A 21,375-nucleotide genomic window follows, 5' to 3' on the forward strand; every position below is an offset into this window, starting at 1 on the left:
GTGATGATGTGCAGGAGTGTCTTCTGTTGCTCAGTTCCAAGAATGTTGCAGAAAGAGTTGCTCGACAAAAGAAAAATACCAAACCCCTGGTCATGTATTCCTTCAGATTCAAGGGGGGATTTTTTTATGTGTTACTTTTGCAAATATTCCAACTGGTTTTTCTCTGCAAATGCATGAAGTTTGTGCAGCGAAATGTCTTGTAGAATGTGTTCTATTGAGCTTTGTTTTGCAGAAAATAGTCTGTGGCTGTTGACGTCCACAGACTGAAACTGTTCACTTCATCTGAAGTGAACAGTTGTTTGTTCTTGTAAGACCTGAATGCAGCTTGTTTTACTGGTGGCAGTTGAGGTAAGAAAGGGGCTCTTTCTGGATGGGAAGCTTGCTGTGAGAGAGACGTGGGACTGCTCCCTTCTTTGACATGATCAGACAAGATTGTGTCTGTGCTGAAGTTTGCTCTGTCACACACATGAATTAGGACACCCAACCCAACACGCCTGGCATTTCAAAGAGGAGCCCGTTTGTTTGAAACAAGCGCCCCATTTAGACCATCTTGATCCATGCATTGAATTGTGGGCCAGATTTCAACCCGGTTTGCTGGACGCGTTCCTCCTCCTGCCTCACGCATGTCGCAGAACGCGAGTCTGGATCCACGGGGGGATTCAGAGGTTTCACTGGAGGTCAACGTCTCAACGATTCGTCCCTTTGCCTTGGTAACCTATTGGTGTGGTCAGCCACAGCCGATCCTGCTTTTTTTATCAGAGTCTCAACAAAGTGGAGAAAAATTAACCGTAAAGAGCAACTAAACCCCAAATCATCTTCTGTTTTGCAGATAAAATGGGAATTAAATGTGCTTTTTTAATGTTTCTGTAAAAATTGTGATATTTTTGTTTAGTTTAGTCATGTTAGTGCTGCCCTCTTTGAGTTGAATGTTTGCTGCTACATGAATTTGAGTCTTGGTAACAATTATTTTAGTAATCAATTATTCTGTTGGTTATCCTGACGATTAATTGAGTAGTTTAATACAAACATTGGCACATTGTACTGATTTGTCATTGTTCTTATACAATATTAGAAATGTTTGGGGAAAAAAAAACAATTCACTTATTTTTTTAAATTGGAAAATAAACATTTTATTGTCTGAATGCAATAACACAGCATTCCTTTGGTGAATTTGGAGTTGAAGTTTTGGGTAAAACATATTTAAAGGTGTTTTTATCTTAAATGTTAAATATACATGTGTTTTTGTACAATTTTGGATGAATTACTGCTCTGAAAATGTTTTTTCAGCAAATGGTGGGTCTGCATACCCTAGTTAACTATTGATTCGTAAATTTGTTCAATAATCGATTCATCACGATTAATCCGATGAATTGTTTATTCACGGACCCGGTCTACGGAGTCCGGGTCCTTTTGAAGGATGCAGACTCTGAATTCGGGCACAGCTGTTATTTGGGGGCGGAGTCATGCTTTCACAGGAAAGCTGGTTACACTTTAAACATGATGCAGACATGATGTCCAGGTATCAGCTGGGATTTACAAGCGTATGATGATTTACAGGTTGTGACTTTTTTACCTTGTAGCTACTTATTTACAGTAGGTTAGTGCTTGTACCTTCCTTCTCTTAGTGCATTTCGTTCTCTTTTTTTATTGGCTGCAAATCCATTACAAGTGTTTAAAGGTACTTCTTTTACCACCTGTATCATTTTTTTACTGCCACCAATAGAAACTGAAACTCCACCATAATAAAACCTGAGTTTCCCGGTTGCTTTGCAATAAGTGATCATGTACATTTGAAGCTGAATAAAAGACGAGTTGCCGTTACGTTTGGTGCACAGTTTGGGTAAATATCACTATAGCTGCTGTCCAAGCAGAAATGCCCCCAGCTTCCAACTCTTGATTTACATTTAAAGTGGCCATAGCTTCCAAGTCAACACGCTCTGCTTGTTTCCATTCACAAACCAACCGCAGAAGCTTTTCCTGCTGTGAAACAACCAGAAAACCCTGGAGGCGCTCACTAGGATCCTGCCGGTACTTCAGTTTTAACATCCAGACCCTCGTGCGGATAATTTCCCAGATCTTTGATCACCTCTGAGCTAAAGCACAATCAGTTTTATTTTTATCAGAATCATCTGCTGCGGACTCTGCCTTGTTTGTGTTTTCGGCTTGTTTTCCACCATTTGACACGCAGTCAAAGCTCAGCGACCAGCGAGGCTTTGGGAAAGCTGGCATGGAGAAAGAGACTCCATAAATACCCGTATCTTCAAAATCCAGACTAGACGGATTAAAAAGAAAACCACTTTGACTCCTGCCAGAGATTAGGACCGTTTGTGGCCCTGGTACAGCTGGCTCCCTATGAGCAGTCGAAGAGTTATTCTCATTCTGCATGTTTTGATTTGATCCACTGTATTTTTGGGAGAAAATGCTTCATAAATCAAGATTGTATCTCATTCCAAACATGCACTATTTTTGCCATTTCAGCCCAATATACAGGCAGCATGCTCCTACAATATGCAGCTATTATAGGAGCGTATTTGTAAAGCAAATGAATGCAGCTAAATTTAAAACTAACACGTGAAGTCACTTGCATGCCTTGCATGTGGGAAACGGCCTCAGCAACTCACTGACTGAGGCGCGTTTTGTGTTTTCCACTGGAGGAAGAAGATGAGTGACATTGTGATTGTGCTTTGGGTGCAGAAAAGTTTCCTGCTTTCCATGTAAATCCATGTGTTTCACTGGAGCAGACAGTGTCCCGGCCCTGCAGTTTATCCTCTTACGTCACCGGAGTTACACTTGCAGAGGGTAAACGAGTGCAGATCGCACCGTAAGCATCCGCACTGCTGCTGTCAGAGTGCAAATCTAAACTAGACGTCTGGACTTGGTTAGAACATGTTCAACATCTCATAACAGTGTCCAGAATTTGCCTTTAATATTTGCAACCAGATGGGAATTCTCAATTAAATCTTCACAGGTGAGTCACATGAGACTTTAATAAGTCGGATTCATACCAGGGTTCCTTCTAATACTAGGGAAATTATCATATTTTTCTGTAACGAACACCCTCTAGCTCCTTTCCAGAACAAGAGGGAAGCGACTGATTAGCTGTCTCCACCTCCCAGAGCTTCTTCCTCTCTTCTGCCCACATTCATCTCTTCATCCCAGTTTCCTTTCCTCCCCCACCATGTCCTGGAGGAAACCTTCCTCTCTTTTATGTTTACAGCTTTGAAGGCCTAAGTTTGTCATCTTTTTTTATAGTAGCTTGCATATCTGCTGCCTTACGAGGGCCTCCTCATGGTTTCCATTTAAAAATGATTGAGAAAGGAGAAACGGATCAGAGTTGTCACAAGAATGAATAGGCTGCAGGACAAGCAGCGTCATAAGTAGTCCTGTTTCCACTTCCAGACGTTTCTCCATCCTCACTTTAACAAACGTCTGCCTCCCAGCTGCGTCTGTCATGCATCAGAGATGTTTTTGTTCCTGTCAGGAACAAGAACGAGTATTTTCTACTTAAAAGTCTGTTAAGTTCCCAAAGATGTCAACAGGTATGTCCACATCCCACAGTGAGGGCATACTTTCCTCAGTTATCTAAATAATAAAAGCTTGAGGTCATACTGCTGGGACTTGGTGTATCTGGACACTTTGAGGCTTAGTTTAGGAGGCAAACTGATTTTAAACTGAATCCAACATGTTTCAACCATTATTTTTCCTGCTGTACGATATTTGGGCCCGAGCAGCTAAGCGCTGCGAAGGCCTATTATTGTGCTGTAAATTATTATTCTTATTCTTCCGTAAAATAAATTGGCTTTTTGGGGGCTTTATCATATTCAAAAACTCACCAAACTTGGCGGGGGCATAGAGCCCGGTGAAAATTTACGTATTTTAAGGTCCCCAGAAAAATCGCACAAGAAACGGCTCAAGGGCGCCACCTAGCAACTTTCAAAAGACCCTTTCCTATTCACTTACTTTATCGTAGAGACTTGTTTTTTTTTGTATCCTGATCAGGTTGTTGTTGAAAATGAGAATTTGTTCTCAACTTATAAAGAATTTGGAGGTACTCCAAATTACAGTTCAACGTCTTGAGATCTCTTTACATGGAGAAATGTTCCCTGATTTCAAAACTTTGGCTGAAGTGGTGCTTCTAATTCTAGTGTTCGGTGCGACAGCAGATCGCTGATTCAGCTTCCAGATAAACATCAAAACCCTGAGACATTTGATTATGCATGATGGGATGTAGAAATGGCCATTTATTGTATCGTTTATCATTAATGGTGATCAATTACTTATCGTGACAATTTTGATTTATTGTCTTCACAATAAAATCTAAATAATTGTCAGTTTTGTTGGGATTATTTTTTACTTTTTCTCCACTGTTTGTTCAATAGGAGTTTCAATAAATATGTATTTAAATTATATAAAATGTAAATAAGTAAATGCAGTTACTGTGTTTTTCAGTGAAACAAGTTGGACTTTTTTATTTGCCTCTTGTCCAAGAGAAGTACATTACAAATGGTTTTCAAGAGCATTCTCTGAGTTTGTGGTTGGTGCGCCATGCAGTCGCAGCCATACAGTTACCTACATAATAAATGGTTCTTATCCTCATCTTTAACATTATTACAATGGTACCACAAAACACCAGGATAAAACTTTAAGTCTGTGATTAAATGGGTTTGCAGTTCAGGCCCATGTAGACCTGAATGCTACACAGATTAATTTAGCTTTGATAACTAAGATTTGACCACATTAAATGTTTCCTACAGAGCAGATGAGCCTGAAACTGATTCAGTTTAACTGAGTTATAATCCGGTTGTTCAGCTGCATGTAGTAAATTGTGGCTTTCTAAACATATGTTGAACTTGTTTGCCTTGAACCACTGTGCGCCCTCAGGGTGATGTAGCATGCAACCGTATCAGGTCGCCACAACAGCTGTAGGAAAGGCAGATGGCAGATATAGCCTATCTTTATAAACCTTTATAAACAGGGTACAGTAATAAGACTGTGTTGGTTTTTCATTCTGGTTCCATCTCTTTTTCCCCCTTCTATCTTTGCTGAGGTCGTTGTTTTTATCATTTATGCTTCTTAACCTGTTCCAGTAAAACTGGGGCTCTTGCCTTTGATGAATTCACGGTGACATAATGAATCATAAGGAATGGGAAATTTATTCATTTCAGTCAATAAGTGACCTGTTACGACTTGTGTAAAGTGCTGGAGTTGAACAAATCTTCCTGCAATACATGATGTATTTGAACTTTTTTGGTTTAAGATTCACGTCTGAAACAGCAAATGGTCACATGATGCCACCAGGCTGCAGAGTTTCTGACTCGGCAGAAATAATCCCATGCGCTGTGTCTCATGTTTGCCTTTTTACCAACTGTTCCTGCTACTTTCACCCCTCATACGTCTCCAAATCCCATCGATGACGTCGGACTTCGTAACTGGATCAGGCGCGGCTCGTACTTGGGTTGTTTTTCGCCAGATGACAGTTGGGACCGATTGTTTGCTGGATTGTTCGCCGGGGCCAAGTCGCTGGTCTTAATTCGAACCACCTCTCAGAAGCCTTTTATTAGCACAGGGATGAGAAGAATAATGGCCAAAGGTGTGTGCAGATTTGACATAAAACGTGTCTGAACCTGAAGGATTGAACCGTGTTTTAAGAAGGAATTACGTCTCTTATTGTATCATGAAATGTGATGGACAACAGATCCTGAAGGCTTAGGCCATTTTACCTCAAAACTTTGAACTATTGTTGGTGGGATTTATCCAGTCTGTCATATTCAATGCTCTCTTTCTTTTTGTACTGTCCTGGCTGGTAAAGTTTAATCCAATGTGATTTACAAAACATTTTGAAAACAAGTAAGGCAAGAGTATTTGCAATAAAAGAATAAATTTGCAAGAAAATTACATTTTGATCATTTTGAAATGTTAAAACGCTAATTTCAAACAAATGGACTGATGAAGTAATCTTCAGTCTCTATGGGAAAACTACAATAATGTGATGATTCAAAAGGAGCCAATTGTTTCTGCATATCTCAGCTTCTGGCTTCTCTGCTGAGCAGTAAAGATTAAATCTGGCCTGAGAAAAAAGCCTTGAGGAACTCCACATATGACCTTCGTTTGTTTAAATTTGTATTTGCCAAGTGACACAGAGGGGTCTCGTCTGCCAAAGGATTAATCCAAGATGCATTTAGCGGCAACCCGAGGTAGCGTCTTGGTAAACAACTGAATCCAAACTCCCTGTGTAACAAACGGTATTTAACTGATATAAGACGGTAAATGATGTGAAATCTCACAGAGGTTATCCTTAATAAATCCTTATTTTTATTGCCACAAAACAAAATGTTGTTCGTTTCTTTTAGCCTCCACTGGATTGCACCAAAACCAAACCTCACATTAACTGCTGTGTTTCCCACCTTTTGTTTGACATCATCTCTAGTTGACTAAAAAACATAAAGTAGGTAGTTGTTAACTTTGCCTGTTGGCTGATAAATGTTGCTATTTAGTTTTAGTCTTATAATAACAGCAACAGATCAAATTTGGTTGAATCCGATTATTTGGATATCGCTCCAAAATCTCTGCATAAGGTATTTCATCTTGAAAAGCTCAAATTATTTCTACTATCAGCTTTTTAACCTTTTTGCATCTCTGTAGCTTCAGACTCGGTCCTCTCCTCCATCTACCCACAAACAGCCCTCAGGATCTCAAACATTGTTTTTTTTTTTTCCGCTCACTTTGCCCACTTCAGTCCCTGATTGGCTGAAACGAGAGCTTCATGGCGCGTGTGGTGGTGATGTCAGCTCGTCTCCATGGCGGTGGTTTCTGTTTGTCGTTCAGAGGGACAAACTGGGGTGCTTTTTAAAAAACAAATGTTTAAAAGGCACCAAAGAAAACTCTTGCTGGATCGGCCTCTTTCTGTGCCAAGTTAGAGGTGACTTCATTATCAAGGACTTGGAGGCTTGAATGTGCGTTTGGGGACATGGGTTTGAACCGCAGAGTTTCTGAAAACGTCGATACAACAAAGCTCGACAGCAGTCGGTGTTTCCTGCGGTTTTGCCTGCAGCTTTGCCATCAGTGACGACATGATTGATTACATTTGGATCATTTTTATCCCACCCTCTCTACGAGCTCCGGCCGCCTCCTTGGCAAACGAGAAGCAATGAAAAATCAAACCTTTTCCATCAGCCTCAGTTACTTCCTGCCTTACAGGCTTCTTTCTGCAGAACTTTACAGAGACATTATTTCCCTTACAAGAAAGCATTTGTGAAAGAGATGTGTAGTTTCTTCTTGTTTTTAATATGTAATCGCTTTAAAAAATTCGTCTTCGGATGTTTAAACTTGGACAAAATGGTGTTAAGTGTTATTTTCAAAGTTATTAAATGTCCTGACCAGCTTGACTTAAAAATACTTCACATTCGATTGCTTTGACATAAAGTATATAAATTATTTAGTTTGATTTTGTTTATTTATAAACACACTATATATTTTCATTACTATTTTTAGAAATGTTTTTGTTGTAAGAAACTGTTTATATTAGTAAATTTAAGTACTTTTAAACTTTGCATTAATTGCATTACATAATGATAGTGGACTCATGGATCCATAAAACATTTAAAATGTCTGTGAAATGTAAAGATAAAACACCAAAGTGAATGAAAAGTGATCTCCAGGATTTACTGAAATATTTCTTCTCAAAAAAGTTACAAGTTCACAAACTCTCTGACCAAAGTAGACAAACTACAGATGCAACTCAAGTTTTTTGTTTTCATAGCTGATAATATGTACAAGTTTAGCAAGTTGTACCAGTTTGATGAGCTTTAGGTTTACAGGAAATGTCTTTGAGGCTTTAATTGGTTCTTTGATTTTGTGGGAAGTAGGTGGAAGAACCTCGTTACGGTAAAACTTCCACCTCTGGCAGACGGGATTTCCTGCTGCCACATTCTTCCAGAAACCATCCGACTGGAACGACGAGATCGTCTAATAGCAGTCAATCACGGCGACGTAGGGACCGACTCAGTCTGATCATGTTTGGCTTCTTTCATCCAGCAGGTGGAGATGGGGTTGACTTCGCCACATTTTTGGTTCTGAATTTCACAATGAAGGCTTTTAATTTGTAGAGGCTTGTGACATGAAGCACCCTGTGATCCCTCCCTGCCTGACAGCTTTACTTTGTCCATCCTTTTGATCTGAGTCAGCTGCCTGCACGTGTTGCTGCATTTGTTTCCGTTTCATCAGTCCTGCACGTCCGGCATTCTTGTGCCGCCACTTCGACACCTTTGCATCTTAATAATCGAGCAGTTCAGGTCTTGGCGATGACGTGTTTTAGATCTTGGAGACGTTGGCTTCTGATTCCAAACATGAAATGCACAGTTACAGATAAAATTAGACTTCTGGAAGAATTTCAAAACGATAAATAAATCAGTAACAACTATGACAGTAAACACCCTCAAGACTCAGATGAGGTGCTAATTAACTACCAGATTCACAACTATTAAAACACGACCTATGCCTGCAGATTGAGCTAGCTTCAGCTTGCCGCTTTGGTATCAGGATAATTTCTCTCTCAGTTCAGGCTGTGTGGTTTCTTGTTGCCCCACCACAGTGTCTATAACCAGAGCTGCTCCTTGAAATCCGAGCCGCACTGTCACTGAAGTTAGAAACCAGGTTATTGTGTTGCAGCATGTGTCCCCTCCCTGGTTTCTCCTAAAAGTTTGACTCCACTGCATGCATCCAACCAAACTACTGCGCAGAAGAAAGGAAAGCAACGGTTCTCACATGGGTGCACAATTATTCCTGATATATGAGGCTCGACTGTAAATGATGAGGTTTCTCTGGTGGAAAAACAATGTGTACATAGCCTTTGATCTGCAACCTCAAACCTAAATGTTTTTTATTGTGGTTTTATGTACCAAACCAACTCAAATAAGCCTGTGATTGTGAAGTGGAAAGAGAACAATTTCTAAAAATCCAACATAATTTACCCTCGGGATAAATCCAGTTGTTCGGTGAAGACGTCAGAGGATTGTTTGACAACTCTGGTGAACAAGCAGCATCATGAAGAAGTCAGGAGGAACTTGTGCAGGAGAAAATCTACCAACTGATGGATATTCGCCGAGCTGAATCCTCAGATGACTCTGCAGTCGTCGGGTGGATCAGAGTACATGCAGCTGCTTTGTGTCAATAATCTTACCCCGAAAGTGAGCAAAACACAGGAGATAACTGCAGATTTGAAGAGAACCGGGGGAAGGTTGAACACCATTTCCATCATGGGAGAAGAAGTGGAGAACTATAATACCTCTGTTCACCTGAACAACAGACGGTTTCAGAAATGTTCCTTAGATCGAGATGGATTTTACATGAGTCAGAAACCATCAAATAATCAAACATTACACCAATGAATCCTGGACAAAAAGAAGGAACTACAGGGTCCAAGTGTTTTTGGTGTTGGCTGCTGAGAAGCCAGTCACTGATCTGTGACAGCCTATCCACCTGAAGAGGCTAAAAAGTCGCATACAGTTGAATATCATCTGCATAAAAGTGATGCAAGAAGTGTCATTAAAAGATGACATGATGGCAGCTAAAGGGAGGATGTAAAAACAAATAATGGACCCAGATCCGACCCTGCTGGAATCCCAAAGGTTTCATAAGTGATCTTAGATCTGAACTTGTTTGACGCAGCAGAAAACATCCAACTATAAAAATATGAAAATCAGTCAATGTTAGAACCAGATATGGCTGCAACTAGCAATTATTCTAGTGATCAATTAATCTATCAATTAGTCTGACAATCAGATAAAAAAGGGCACATTCTACAGATTTTTTATTCGACAGCTTAAACATTTTTGATGCAATATTTTAAACACTATCAGACGCCAGTAAACAACTCTTAAGTTCCTTTTAAAAATGAAACATTTTATTGAATAAAATGCAATACTGTCACATTCCTTTAGTAATTCCTGCACTGAGTGAAGCCAAAACTGTTCTAGTTGAGCAGTTTTGGCTAAAACATACATACAGAAAAAATGTTTTCATTTTAAATGTGAACTATGTATATTTTTTTGTACAGTTTTGGCTTAACTACTGCTCTGAATACGTTATATTTTTCACCAAAAAGAGTTTTTTTCGGTCTGTATACTGCAGTTAACGATTAATCTATAACTGAATATGTTGATTATGTCAACAAACGATTAATCACGATTAATCGTTTCAATTCAATCTTTTTGACTGATTCGGACCTGGATTTGTGTTTCAGTTGTGGTTTGTTTCTGCTTCGAGGAATCGGTGGCTAAATGCTATGAAATGCGGCTGATTGGTTTCACTGAATTCTTGTTGGAACCAGTTTTGAGCGAAGCTGTAAGCAGTGACGTCACGCTGAGAGGATTCGGCGTCTCGTTGAACTGAAGGTGCCTGGCTCTGATGCCTCCGAGTCGCTCTGATTTCATCTCCACATTCCTGTCTCCTGTTGCGGCTCTATATTTAATAATTACAGGTTTGTTTGGTTTTTATGGAAAACAAGAACGATGGGATCTCCCTCTTATTTTTTTTTACTCCTCCTGTGGTTTGCAGCAGCATCTTTGGGTGTATGAATAAAAAAACACATTTTACCTCATCATTTAGTCTATGAAACTCTCAGCCTTCACCTTCTGCTCAGTTTATTTTGCCGTAGTTAAAAGTGAGGCTTATTTGGAATTGTAAACATTTGGTGTTTTTATTTTCCCCTCGGGTTTGACTCCTGTTTTCCATGAGGTTTGAGAATCAGGAGAGATTTTGTAGACTCGTCTGAGTGTAATGTTAGATGAAGCTGTGCTAAGAGTCTTACATTTTCCTCCCCGTTTCTAAGAGACTGACAATTTCAGTGAGTGAAATTCTTATTAAATATAAAAAGTAGTTGAGTTGACAATAATCTCTAATATTTTAGAGTATTTTTAAAGTACCTGTATTGTCAGGTTCAGCTGGTGATGAAAGATGTGGATTAAGCTGATTATTTGTTGCTGGGTTACCATTGAACCTACAACCCAGTGATTATGATATAAATTAGCCTTTCTGTAAGTTTTTATTTACATTTTTAAGATGCAACTAAAAGAGTGCAAGTAAAAATAGGTGAAGCTTAAAAGAAGCACTTATGTTTGTTTTTATCTTCTCAAAATTGATTTAATGCACTTTAAGAGGAAGCAATCTGGAAAAGGAGGATGGATTTTGACTTGATTGGTAAAAATATGTTTATAAATATCAAGTCACTTAATTTATTTATTCATATATTCTCCACTAAAGTTGTTTCAGGTTTCTTCTGCTGAATCACAAAGACTTTAAAGTTTTGACTGGTTTATATTTATTTTTTTCTAAATAGATTTTATGCTTTTTCAAAAGAAAGTTAGATATTAACTTCTGTAGTTTGGGCTTTGAATTATCCCAGTTTGCTTCAGCTCAATGGAGAGAATCACAGAAATAATTTTTATTTTTATTTTCGTTCCTCATGAGTTAATTCCTTCCCTGTCGAGTCGCTTTATAAAGATGACATTCTACAACGTATTTATGTTGCTTTCAGTTTCTGGTTTGCTGTGAGTAAACATGAAATCTAGCTGCTGTGAATTTGATTAATTTATTTATATTTTGGAACAAAGCAGAGTTGCAGAGCGGCTCGTCGTCGAGTAAAAACTAAAGCCAAAGGTGGATGACAGCAGAGGAGGTTAATGAGAAACATCAGTGAGTCTCGTTGTTTATCTGGTGTTGTATGTGGAAACATTCCCATTGATTTTTAGGACGTGTTGGTTAAACAGAAACCTGCGTGAAGGTCAGTTTGGTGACCTTCACACAGGAGGAAGTCATGAGGGTCAGTGTTGATCCTGATTGGTTTTTATTTTGAGTCTCTTACCCAAGAATTGATAGAAAGTGTTTAATTCTCATTGGATTCAGGCCTTGATATCTTTTTTTATTGATGTTGTTTCTGTGCTGCTGAACTCCATTATGAGTCAGTCTGTTCAACTCAATTCAGTTCAAAATCACTTTATTAATCCTAAAGGGAAATAAAATCTTGTAACTCATATTATCCAAGATTCTTCAAAGAGTTGAATTGAGTTTAAAGGAAAGTAAAGATCCTCACATTCTTCCTTTTACAGTTTGAATCACGTTTGCCAGTTGCAATGTTTTCTTTTTTTCTTGAAAGCTGCACATGCATTGCATTACAGTTGAGCAGTAAAGTAGCACCTGCAAACCTTTTTCATCTCGTGGTTTAATGTCGACTGCACACTTTTGGGAAGGTTCGTCTGTAGCTAATGGATGTTTATGTAGCAGAGAAATAAAACCAGCATCTGAAGCTGAAATCTGCAGTCTGGAAGGAAGATTTTGAAAAAGATGCATCGTTTTGTGATCTGATGTTGCAAGATGAAGCATGAACTAATTATGACGGAACATAACTGGGAGATTTGCATGAACTGAGTAGCAATAAATCAGTTAATCAGATGATAAATTAAAACAAGCTCATTCCATTTGTATGATCTGTTTTTCTCTCTTTCTACTTGGAACTGGATGAAAAAAGTCTAGAGTTTTGGTCTCAGCTGGTTCTTTTGTTGAAGGACAGTTTTGTTTGAGAGATTCATAATTCATTGTATTTGTTATTTGCTTCATTTATTTTGGATATTTAAAATGTCCTCCAGCGCCAGTTCAGTGTTTCAGATTAAAAGTTCTTTGGGAATGATTGTATTGATAACTTCTGTTTACCATCCATCTAAACTTATCGTGACAGGCCGAACTGTGAGCCCCTGTGCTGCAATAAAACTGGAATTAGAAAACAGTTTTGCCTTCTAAAGCAAAACCAAACCATGCAATAGCGATGTAAAAAAAAAAAAAAAAAAAGTTGCATAACAGTTCAGCGATTAAAAGTTCCTTTTTTCGCTCTCCTGTGAAGGCCGTGTTCTTGCTCAGCCTCCCTGCAGACCGGCTTCGTCCTCCGTCTCGTTCTGTTCTCTCCGGCTGCTCCACAGACGGAAAGCTGAACTCGCGATGCTTCTGTGTGACTCTTCATTATTCATAAAGTTAATCAGGCTGCAGGCTCTTCTGCATTCTGCACAGGTTTCCATTTTAGCTTCATGTGTTTACATTCACTAACCCATCATGTGGATGTGAATCCCCCACGCTGAAACAAAAACCCTCTTGTTAAAAGTTTTAAAAGTTTAATGTCCTAAATAAAATGTCCTACCTGCCTCAGTTTAATGTCGACTTATAAACGGCATAATTTTGACTATTTCTAGAGTGTAATATGTTAACCTGTCAAGCTCTGGCCTGCTTGGATCAGATAAGAGTTTCTGTGAATGGCGACATTGTTCCTCGTTGCCATTAGGCTGTTTGTTCTTTGCCAGCGGTTTCTCTCCAGTTTCTGTGTCTGGGTCTTTCCTGCCTTCGCCTCGGTTTCTCGGCGAAATGGGGTTCAGCGTCGGGGAAGGTAGACTGGTTCAATACGAGGACAAAAGAGTGAGTGATAGCGCTGCGACCTGAGGACATTGACCCTGATCCAACACTCACAGTGGGAACAAGTTGGAGGAAATGAGTGGAAATGCACAACCACAGAGCGGGCTTGTCTGACCGGGATCGACTGTTTTAGTCTGACATGAAGATATTACTTCATCTGATGTTGAGTTTATAAAAATGGATTAGAAATATCAGGAGGTGAATTAAAAAAAGTAAATGTTTCCTTAGAGTTTTGACAAGTTGTTTGTGTTTTTCAGCTTTGTTTGAAACGTCCTTCCTTCTCCTTTCACTCCTGACTGACTGTAAAGCAGGTTGAGTTTCAGAGTCCTTGAATCCCGCTCTGGGGAGGAAAGTTTGGAAGATGGGCAGGAGAGATGTAGTTAGGATGCAAATTCACACATTATTTTTAAAAATTAACTTCATGCTAAAGCATTTGGAGGCTGTTTGCAGATTGTCAGGTTTTCTGCAGATTTCTCCCCATGCAGATTCTCTTTCTACACAAATCGGATTTACAGCCACTATCGCAAACATCCTGCTAACTTTTCAGACGTGAAACGTATTCCCTGCTTTGAAGTGACTTTGTTTCTGGCGCCTCAGTTGTTACACAGCAAACAAAGCACAGGCTTGTCTGCATGCACAAATCCAATCTGCTATTTTATTACAATATGAACGCCTGACATTTGCTGCACACGTCTTGTAACACTTTAATCACATTTTGCAATTTCAAATTCTTTTCACTGGTGTCATTATGGCTCTATGAAAGGATCTTTGGTTTTCTCTCAGTCTTGCTTTGACTAAGCCGTTCACATCGCAAGATCAGATAAGAGCTGATCTCGTGATTATTTTTTATGAGCCATACGTTTTTTATTTTGTTTTTTTTTATTATACAGAATTTGAAGCTGAAACTGTCAATTGAGAAATTCTGGGTAGATAATTTTTAAAGACATAAGTGTTTTCATCTTAAATGTGAAATGTACATATTTTCTGTACAGTTTTGGTTTGGTTGCAGCTCTGACTGTTGTTCTTTTAGAGTCTGTATACTCCAACTAATGACTGCTGCATTACGAGATCAGCTGACAATTATTTCAATCGAGTCATCATCACAATTGACCCTATTTTGTCAGTGGTGTGTGGAAGAAGCCTCCCCCAGGCTCTGTTAGTGTGAGATACTAACTCCACTTTCAGGTGAAAGCAGTGACTCCAAATAGTTTTGCCTGATGAAAGTCATCAACGTAGAACAGTTCAAGCCGTTTTCAGATCAATCTTTCTGTCTTGCATCAGTTTGTTTGGGTTTGATGTCCTCTGAATTTACAGATGGAAAAAGCAAATGCTTTTGCTCTCTGCTTGTAAAACATGAACATAAGACAGGTTTAAATTATAAAATAAATACATTGCTGCGTTGCCCCAGAAACCGCTGCAGGCATCCAAATCCTCCGGTTTAATTGCAGATGCCTGTTGCAGATAGTCAGGGTGATGTAAGCTCTTCCACAGGTTGTGTGTGGACACACACCATCAGCACGCTCTGGTGCCAATAAGCCTGCTGTGTGCTCCTAATCCACAGCTTATTAGTGCTGCCTGCGGTGAGGATGCGGCATCCATTGTCCCCGATGGAATCGGGTCGTGTTTTTTTAATCACCATGAGATGAGTGTCATGTTGTTTTACATCTCGTTGTCTTTAATTGTGTTCATCCCAGTTTCTCCTTCTGGTTGGGTTTAAACCAAATCCCTCCCTGCTCTAAAACCCTTAATCTACAATTACTTAATTATTCCCTCAGATCTTCTGTGTCCCCAGAGTCACTTTCCAGCTCCGTCTTTCTAAATGTGGAGGGAAGAAAGCTGCAGCAAAATGCATTTTTCAGGGGATGCATTTCACTGGGGAACGCGTTGAAACAGTGTCACGCTCAACTGCTTGAGTTAAAAGTAGATCAGATCTGCACTAAAGCTCCACTGATGCTTCACAGTGTGCATGTAGCGAGTCAAAACTCCCCTGTGAAGATGCTGGGAAAGAGGAAATAAGTCAATATTTTATGGATGATAAAATATCCATAAAACATCCATATGTTGTACAGGTACAACCTCTTGCCTCAGGTTGTACAGCTACAACCTGAGACTTTTTAACCCATCATGGCAAACGATGGAGATTATAACAAAACAAAGCGATCTGCCAGGAACGGCTGCCGTCTGCAGGTTTCCACACAGTGCTCATGTTTCTGGGTCGTACTGACAGAACGCCGTCTCCCTGCTTTAAGGTAGCTCTTATAACAGATCAGGGAAAAGGTTTCGCTTTGGTGCAAACTGAGCCAAAACTTTGCTTGAATAGACTGAAAATTCAGCTGCATGTTTAAATAATGTAAAAAATTTGCTCAATCAGGTGCATTCATCAACAAACTTACACCCATATTTGCCCACAAATAATAAATGTGTTTTGGCCTTTTGCTGAATAGCAGCAGATGGTATCGCAGGCAATAAGATTAAATGAAGTGGGAGTCGATTAAGACCCTATGTTGACCCCAACGAGCGAGGTCAGGCACCGACTCACTGACTGCCATCATGTCCTCCTTTATTCATGGATCAACTTCCGCAGTTTCATGTTTGTGTCCCTTTTTGGATAAGAACTGATGTAATCTAGGTTTCCATTAGTCTGCAGTTATCATTCTGAATTGTGGGATGTTAAACGTTAGAGCAACACTTACAGATCAGATTAACTGAACAGCTTTTCAAAACTTGTGACATTTAAATAATATTTCACACACTGTCATGGGTGTTTTGGTCTGTATCAATATTCAAACTCCTTACGATGATGTCATTTTTGTCTTTATCATGGTGAACGACACCACAAGATATTCTGATTAGGTCTGTCACAATTTCTGGAATATAAATTGTCCCAGAAGTTGTTGCAATAAATGATGATCTTGTTGATCAGACAATTTTCAAGTAATATAACAACAAAGTAATGTAAGAACACATTCTCAAAGATCAGTAAACTTTAAATTCTAATGAATATTTAACACTGGAACTGGAAGACATTTTTAATATCCAAAATAAATAAACAGAACGACAAACTAAATTGTGAAGAAAATTGTCCTTGATAAAAAGGTCTAGTTGAGACCAAAGACTTTTATCATTAAGATTTTGGTATGTAGAGAGAAAAGAGAAAAATTACAAATCATACAAATGGAGCTTGTTTTAGTTTATCATGCAACTAATTGATTTATTGCAACAGACCTATAAATAAGAGACCCTTTTCCTGGTGGGCAGAGCAAGTAAGAGAAAATTCTGTAAATAAAATAATTAGCTGCAGATTTAAACATTAGATCTCTATCTGCTGGTAGAAAGTTGAATTATCTGCTGTATAATGACATATTCAAGAGGAGAGACGTGACTTTAATGGCTGTTCTTTTGTATTAAAACTGAACTAAATCTAAATATTAAAATAGGATAGTCAGAACGGTGCATTTACTAGAAGTGCAACTTGTTGAGTTGAAACCCCAGAAATCGTAACATTTGGTGCAGTGGATGTAAAACCACAATGACCAGATGAGATTGTCAGATATGGATAGTTAGGTCAAAAGGACAGTTTCCAACAACAGTGGGAAAAGTTTCAGAAGCTCCACAAACAAGATGAAGAAAGTATTTTTGGTAAAATTGGAGAAGCTTTTAATGTTAAAAATTTAGATCCTCTCTAAAGACCTGCAAGGGCAAAACACACTCTGTATGATCTTCTTAAGAGAATATCAGCACTTTCCCCTCATCTGTTTGGACTGGATTGCTTCTCATAGCTTCACTTCTTTTCTTCTCCCTGTTGTTGGTTTTGTACTTCCTCTGAATTGTTCTGTTCACCCTCGTTTGCTGCCACCGGTGCCACTGATGCCCTCTCTGCCACCTCATCCTCCTCCGCCATTCTCAAAGCCCTTGCCCTCGCCTCCGCGTCTCTGTCCTCCAGCTCAGTGTTTTCACTGGAAGATGACGATGAGAACATTTCGTCAAACAGATCATCAATCAGGCCTGAAAGCTCCTGTAAAATGTCGTCGTCCTCGCTGCCTGAGCTCAGGTCTTCGTCTGGTGAAGTGGTCTCTAGAAACAGTTCAAGCACCTCTGAAACCAGGCTGTAAGTGACTTGTCGTTCTGCAGCTTCATTTGCGTGCTGTGGACAAAGATTCGGTACGACTTTATTACTTTCTGTTAATGTTGCATTAAAAACTAAGCCACCAGGTGAAGCTACAGTAAAGAATAATCTGTTTTTGGTAGGGGTGCACCGATAAATCAGCCTATGTTTTCTGAATTTTGGGAGTTCAGTGACCAGCCAGTACTTCCATGTGGATCTGCTCTTACCTGCCTCGACAAAAGTCTTAATGATCAAGTGCTGTCCTCTGCCGTGAGAGAGGTTTGACCGATACACCCACCCAACAGGTCTTGTCTGCATATTCACAGGTAACATTAACCCCTCCCACTGTTTCCAACTCAGAGACTTTCTTGGTGTAGACATGTTGCATCTGAACATTTCGTCCAGGCGCACAACACTGGCAGGTGAAATGACGATTCCTTTGCTGGCTGCGCTGCTGCGGTCGAGCGATTCACGTAACAAAATGAAACCTGGAGATGTTGGTATAATTAATTTAGTGCAGTGCGCCACAGCAAACTGAAAAATAACACAGAAAAACCGTTTAAGAACAACTCAAAAACACTTTTGAGTACTTATTTTCTATTTGTTTGCTTTGCGTCGGCTACGATACGCACAGACGAGTTGCCATAGCAACAGACTGACATCAGCTCCACTAGTGTATCAGTGTTCGCTAACATTTCCCACACACAGAACAGAACATTCAGTCCGTTACAGTATCATGTTTTCAGGCGATCATGTTTCCTGCGATTTTTAGTAAGTGATCGTCTGAGAACAGCAGAGGTATTAAATAATTTAAACACGATACGATATCAGAGTCGGTGTGAGGGTCGTCCCCCCCTTTTTTTTTTTTTTTATAACTGAACCGAAACGCACCAAATTCCACAGCACATCTAAGTGCTAAGGTTTTCAAAGTCAAGCTAGCATAACTGGCCTACTTCTCCCACCCTCTCGTTTTTATTCTAATAAAACTTTTTCTGACCTTATTATCCATTTGTCGTAGTGTTGACAATAACAAAACACTGCGCCCCTTTTTCTTTTATACATCACACGGTACATTTAAGATTTACCATCTTGACAACTTGACAGCTAAAACCAAAGCTAGTCATCGTCAGTGATCAGCGATTTGCCCTACAGCAGGGAGCTGGGGGTGGGACTTCGCACACATGACATCAAGAACAATTTAGCTACTTTTCAGACAAAAAATATCAGTTTCTGCCTTTATCAGGCTTCTTGAAGATCAGTAATCTGCGATCGGCCATAAAACTGCAATCGGTGCACCCCTATTTTCTGCCTTACCTCGTTGTCGATTATTTGGTTGTTTGTGTAAATGCCCTGGAATGAGGTGAGATTGTTGAAGAGGCTGTTGGGATCTTCCTCCTGGTCTTCAGGGTTCTGGTTCTGCTGAACCTCGTTGTCACTTTCACACGACTCCACGTCCGGGATCTGGTCCTCCAGAGACATTTCACTCTTTACGTTTACTCACAGCAGCGTAGCAGGTGTTAACAGACCCCTGAAAGTGGCCAGAATGGGTCACAAGTGTTGTTGCCACGTTTGTGCTGTGTTTACGGTGCTGGGAAACGGTGTTGTGCTTCAAATCAGGAGTTCTTCTTAAGGTCTGTTCTGCTGTTGGGTGTTGTGAGGTGTTTTGGTTTGAAAGGCCTGATGCAAAGACGGCTTCTATGAATGATTTAAATCCTAGACAAAGTGTAATGTTGTCATATCCAAAATTATTAAATATTATGGTTAGTCTAGAGCTAAAACGATTAATCAAATGCTTGTGATTAATCGATTTTTGAAATAATCAACTATTTTAGTAACGTATTAATCATGCCATAAATCAGGCCATTTGCTGGAAGAACGTCAGAGCGGTAATGACCAAAAAAATCCATAAATTTAACATTTCAGATAAAAAAATCGTCTTTATTAGTTAATATGTTCGACCCAGAACTTCTGACATGGCAGTTTTAGCTTCACCTGGTTCAGACTCTGTAAAATAAAAGAAATCCCGTCATACCCCTTTTAGTATCCAAGTACTAATCACTTAATCTTCACAAATAATCAACAGATTAAGACATTATTTGATAAGCTGCAGGTGCGTCCTTTGCTACAAATGACACACTCATTAAATTGTTTTTTCATTTTATGCAGTAAAATGTTTTTTATGCATAAAAAGTATTTGCTCATTTGCCTAATATTGTGATTTTTATTGTTGATTCTGTTGCATGACTGTGTTTATGATGTAAAGCACTTTGAAATGCCTTGTTGCTGAAATGTCCTATACAAATAAAATTTGACTTAATTTATGTAAAAAAAAAAAAGCTCTTAAGTGGTTAAATAAAAATCCAACTAATTGATTAATCCATAGAATAATCCATTACTAAAATAATCATTAGTTGCAATCCTACTGTAGGTTTGAAAGGTGTATGTGAACATTAAGCAGACCAGAGATCGCTCCAAAAGCAGAAAGTTGACTGTAGTGCAGTGCATTGTGGGTAAATACAACCAAAACAAATACATTAGCCTAGCGCTAGCGGGAGAAATGGCTTCTGGTAGACATTTCTACAACCGCTAAAATCTGATTCTGCTCCATCTTGGTTTACATTTTGTGAAGAAGGAAGTTGCGCTCAGCGTCTTTTTCAGAGGCTTACATGTAATTTCTTTCAGCGGTCCTTGCTGCAGCGCCCCCACAGGCGGGGAGGGGAACAGGTTGCTCAAAGGGTTTTGGTTTGTTTGACACAACAAACAAATCAAACCGACTCAATCAGGTGTGAAAACACTCGTAAAATAATTCAATCAGAGCTTAGTGATGGCCATTCAACAACCTTGAAGTTATCTTCAGGTCACTTTGTAACTCATAATTAGGGTAATTTTCCACTTATAGAAATCCCAGTTGTTCCAAAGCTTTAGCTTCTTGGCTGATGTCTTGAAATGCTGCATCAATATTTCCACATATTGTTCTTTCCTCATGATTAATACATTTAATATTCGTCTTATTTTGAGTCATATTTTGCTCCACTTTGATGTTTCCTGCTTCTGTTGCTGTTACATTTTCACTACAACACAAAACTATATTTTGTGTTATTGCAATGACTTGTTTTCAGTCTGCACTCTTAAGCTAAAATGACCTCACTATTGTATCCTGAATTCTCATTACTGTACAGCAGACGGTACATTTCAATCGGACCTCGGCGCGCTGCGTGGTCTTTTCTTTTTGCACAGTGAGCTCTGCAGGCCGGCTTGTCTGCCTTAAATCAGAAACCGGGCTTCCCGCCGACTGTCCCAGCGCCTGCCTTTGGCCTCCTTCCAGGTCTGCTGTCGGACAGATGAGCGCTACAATAGGCGACGGCTGCTGTGATCCAGCTCCAGATCTGTCCCTCGTCGTTTAATGTCCCCCTCAGACGAGGGCTGTGTGTAAATCTCTATTAGCTACCAAATGGAACAGGCGAGAGTGAGATTGTGGGTATGTGACGTGTGTTATTTCCACGCTGACCCACGTCAGTAGAAACTCTGTTTTGTGGGTGTGACTCGTTTTTCCGCCTCTGTCAGGCTTTTTGACTTGTTTACTATGTGTCCTCTGTTTGCAGTTGGTCATGGGGAATTTGCTGTGAGCTATTTTTGCACGACGAGCTTGGCCTCGCAGAATGACACTCACACACACACACACACACACACACACACACACACATGCATTTTTACACACGGTTTGATGTGGCCCTGAAAACAGAATAAACTTCACATAAGACTCGCACAATGTGGGAAGAGAATTCAGTCTTTTATTGGTTGAAACCAAAACAACAACA

At 39.6% G+C, this 21,375-nt stretch overlaps 1 protein-coding gene and 1 long non-coding RNA gene across 2 annotated transcripts in view; both read left to right on the forward strand.

The window, feature by feature from the left end:
* The window catches only part of LOC106962625 (partitioning defective 3 homolog), a gene marked incomplete at its 3' end in the record, with an annotated part of 108,801 nt that overhangs the window by 19,589 nt on the left and 67,837 nt on the right, over positions 1–21,375 (forward strand). The window lies entirely within an intron of this gene.
* Positions 3,767–17,618, forward strand: LOC106962626 (uncharacterized). The gene is made up of 3 exons (XR_001428014.1): positions 3,767–3,976; positions 11,807–11,809; positions 17,609–17,618. It is a non-coding gene; the product is annotated as an uncharacterized LOC106962626 (long non-coding RNA).

This window comes from Poecilia latipinna, unplaced genomic scaffold (assembly GCF_001443285.1).
Source record: "Poecilia latipinna isolate Pla-1442-1.1 unplaced genomic scaffold, P_latipinna-1.0 Scaffold1439, whole genome shotgun sequence".
In the NCBI taxonomy this organism is placed as follows: Eukaryota; Metazoa; Chordata; class Actinopteri; order Cyprinodontiformes; family Poeciliidae; genus Poecilia; species Poecilia latipinna.